The 4,449-nt window shown below is 42.4% G+C and overlaps 1 pseudogene; it reads left to right on the top strand.

Annotated features, from left to right (window-relative positions):
* The first annotated feature begins 577 nt into the window (after positions 1 to 577).
* Positions 578 to 4,165, top strand: LOC124647572 (annotated as a pseudogene).
* Positions 4,166 to 4,449: the final 284 nt, after the last annotated feature.

The raw sequence follows: 4,449 nt of genomic DNA, 5'->3' as shown, positions 1-4,449 counted from the left end.
GTAGCAGTTTTTTCTCTAATCTCTCTCATGTCTTTTGGATATTTCACTATCCACATCTTGTACAAGATCTACCTTAGTTTGTGGTGGAAGAATTGGTCGGAAATGTTTTGATTAAGCATGTCTGAAATTTATTTTCTTGCCTCAAATCTCAGATCTGTTTCTCTATTTCCTTCAGTGGATTTTGGATTCTGTTATTTCCTGTTCTTGTTACTGTCGTGTTGATGAATCTTGGATCGCTGAATTTTTTTGGATCTTGGATCTTGTCTTATATCTTATATTTACTAATTGGAGGCTCCCTACGAGACACCTCATTAATCCACCTCATTAATCCACATCATTAGAATAATTGAGGCAATTAGATTTAAAATATGTGGCTAGGATTAGTCTAGAGAATTTTGATGTGTTCGGTTGTGGAACTAGATGGAACATAATGGAACGGTTCCATTCCTGGGAGCCGTTCTCGTGTTCGGTTGCCAGATAGAATGGAATGGAGTCGTTCCCCGAATGGGAATATTCGGGCCAGATGCGGAACGCACCCGTCCGGGCAAATCGGCCGGACGAGGTGGAACCGAGAGCAATGGATAAAAAAAAACAAATTTCGCTGCGTGTCTCACCCTCCATCCCTATTCCCACCCTTCTCTCCACCCCGCACGGTCGCCACCTCCACCCCGCACGGTCGCCGCCGCCTCCACCCCGCGCGGTCGCCGCCACCTTCACCCTCGTCGGCGCCGCAGCTCGCACCCACGCCGGCGCCGCCCCCACCACTCGCACCCACGCACGCAGCGGCCGGATCGAGCGGGAGCAGGCGGGTTCGAGCGGGAGCAGGCGCGGCGGGGACGGACGAGGCAGAGGCTGGGAAGGGCGGGAGAAGGCAGGAGCAGGCCGGAACCGACGCGAAGACGGCGGATTTCGAACCGGCGGTGGCAGATTTTGAAGGTGAGCACTCGATTTGGATCGAATATCTGACCCGATTTTGTTTCCTATCCCTTGAATCCAAAAATTGCATGAGTGCTGTGAAATACATGAAATTTGTGCACAATATGTGCTGATCTATGATGCTGCTCGAATTTATGATATGAAATACATGAAATTGATGAAAAGTTGCTATGAACTGATTGAAATTTCTTGGAAATAACAGTGTATAAATTGTTTGTATGCATGTATATTCTTTATTAGCACTGTATGAATTGTTTGTATGCATTGTAGATGGGCAAAAGCATGGATAAAAGGAAAAGGCTGATTAGGGGAGCTGCTGTTTTTGTTGTTTGGGCTGCGATTGTTGTAGCTGTTCGGGTCTTAAAAAGAAAGAGAAGACCACGTATTTCCTATGAGCCAATGCATGAAAGAGATCGGATGAGAATCGATTATCCCACTAGTAAAATATGGCACTCAGATGTGACTTGTATAAACATGTTGCGGTTTAACAGAGCTTCTTTCTTTAGGCTGTGTGAGATAATGAGAGAACGCAATTTGCTAGAAAATACTGTCCATTTATGTGTGGAACAGCAAGTGGCAATGTTCTTGCATACCATTGGACATAATCTTCGAAATAGAGTTGTTTCAACAAATTTTGGTAGATCGTTCAGCACAACTAGCATATATTTTAGGCAAGTCCTTCATGCCATTGGTGAGCTGCGTAATGAATATATCAGGCCACCTTCATCGGAGACCCAAGAAAAGATAGCAGGAAATCCTCGGTTTGACCCATATTTTAAGGTATATACCAAAACCATTACTTACCTACGTAGGATTGTATTCACCCATAGTATTGACATTTCTTCCACTATATAGGATTGTATTGGAGCTATTGATGGTACACATGTGCGAGCATCTCGTTGTTAAAGATGTGGAAGATTCATTTCGTGGTAGGAAGCCTTTTCCTACTCAAAATGTGATGGCAGCGGTAGATTTTGACCTCCGGTTCACATATGTGTTGGCTGGGTGGGAGGGGACAGCCCATGATGCAAACGTTTTAGCTGATGCATTAGGGCGTGAGAGAGGCCTACAAGTACCAGAAGGTAACAAATTGACTTACATATGATTGTCCCTATATTGTCCAAAAAATTATCACCAACTTGTGTCTTTTTTATAGGCAAATATTACCTAGTTGATGCCGGATATGGAGCCAAGCCCGGCTTCGTCCCACTGTTCCCTAATGTGAGATACCATTTGAACGAGTGGGGCAACAATCCCGTCCAAAATGCGGAAGAACTTTTCAACCTTAGGCACTCATCTCTACGTATAGCGGTAGAGCGAGCTTTTGGATCCCTCAAGAGAAGATTCAAGATTTTAGATGATGCCAAACCGTTCTTTCCCTTTCCGGTACAAGTTGACATTGTTGTAGCTTGTTGTGTTCTTCACAATTATGCACTATCCCAAGGAATTGATGAATTCATCTTACCGGAGGTAACTTGGACCGCCCAACCAATCCGGTCACAAACTCAGCAAGCAAGAGACCATAGAGCCACAAGTTGACCGTAGGCAACAAATTGCTACCCAAATGTGGGCAGATAGGCAGATCATGTATGGTCATTGAGTGCGTCAAAACCGTGTATTTGAAGTGTTATTTATGTATGCATTCGTTGTATTGAAACCATGGTCCATTTTATGTATTGAAACCATGTATTTGTGAAGTTCTACATCATATTTATGCTCCTATTTCATTGCTGGACAGTATGGTCCATTTTGTATATTGAAACCATGTATTTGTGAAGTTTTACATCATATTTATGCTCCTAATTCATTGCTGGACAGTATGGTCCATTTTGTATATTGAAACTATGTATTTGTGAAGTTTTACATCATATTTATGCTCCTAATTCATTGCTGGACAGTATGGTCCATTTTGTTTATTGAAACTATGTATTTGTGAAGTTTTACATCATATTTATGCTCCTAATTCATTGCTGGACAGTATGGTCCATTTTGTATATTGAAACTATGTATTTGTGAAGTTTTACATCATATTTATGCTCCTAATTCATTGCTGGACAGTATGGTCCATTTGTATATTGAAACTATGTATTTGTGAAGTTTTACATCATATTTATGCTCATATTTCATTGCTGGACAGTATGGTCCATTTTGTATATTGAAACTATGTATTTGTGAAGTTTTACATCATATTTATGCTCATATTTCATTGCTGGACAGAAATGGACAATTTTGAAAGCACTGATGCAAGTGGGAGCAACACGCAGGGTGCAACTGTGAGCATCACGCAGGGTACAAGTGCGAGCAACACGCAGACTGCAACTGGGAGCAAGGCCAAGTCGCTGGTATGCTGGACCAATTCTATGTCCACCATGATGCTTGGCTTTTTGGCTGACCTTGTGGCTAGCGGTAAAAGAACATCAAGTGGTTTCAAGCAGTGTCACCACAACCAATGTGCTCAGGTTCTGAATGAACATTTCAAGCTATCTTTGAATCATGACCAGATTAGCAACCACCTCAAGAAGTGGAGAAAGATTTGGGGCAGGCTGATCCAGTTGAAAAATCTGAGTGGAGCTCTATGGGATGAGGATACTTGCACTATTCGACTTAGCGAGGAACACTACGCAGGGCATTGCGCCGTAAGTTTTATCTATTACATGCTATTTACTACCATGAAGTTATGTGTACTATATGCTTCTCACTTGTGCATTTTTTGTAGAACAACAAACCTGATATCCCATTCTTGAATACCCCAATTGAGCACTACCGTGCAATGGAAACAATCTTTGGGTCCACTACAGCCACAGGGAAGTATGCCAAGTCTGGGAATGACCCCTTGTCTATCGATCTTGAAGATGAAGGCCAACAGAGTGAGCTGAACACATCGCCAAACATGGGCGAGTCGGCTGGCAAAGCACCACCGAAGAAGAAGGCCAAGCTTGTGCATAAGGAAGATGATCCATTAGTCACCACTCTCCAAGATGGGTTCAAGATGATGGCTGAAGCTCTTATCAAGTCGGATGGAGATGGTGATGATGTACCTGATGGCTTGTGGGATGCGTTGGATGAACTGAAAGGATTTCATGCTGAGCACATGACTCATTATTATGCTCATCTAGTTGAGAGGCCCAAGATTGCAAAAGCATTCATGACTCTTAGCAAGCAAAACAAGTTGGTCTGGGTGGGTAGGTTCATGGAGAAGGAATTTGGAGTGCTCTATAATCTGAATTGAAGTGATGGTATGAACTTCAATTACCTTTAGGCTATGTTTGGTACCTATTATGATATATGGACTGTAATGATGTAATGCCCGTAGGCAACTATGCTTTTGGATAACTACTACGCCATGAACTAGACATGGTTGAAATCTGTGGCATGAACTAGTATGTCATTCTTTTGGATGAATGTTGGACTATTTGGACTACTTTGCAATGAAGTTGGACTAGATGGATGACTATATGTTATTTGATTTGAAATCAGCGTTGTGTTATTCGAATATACTTGTTTTCATTGTGA

Source organism: Lolium rigidum, chromosome 4 (assembly GCF_022539505.1).
Source record: "Lolium rigidum isolate FL_2022 chromosome 4, APGP_CSIRO_Lrig_0.1, whole genome shotgun sequence".
In the NCBI taxonomy this organism is placed as follows: Eukaryota; Viridiplantae; Streptophyta; class Magnoliopsida; order Poales; family Poaceae; genus Lolium; species Lolium rigidum.
Note: the sequence above shows the minus strand (reverse complement) of the source record. Positions and strands in the feature narration are given on the sequence as shown.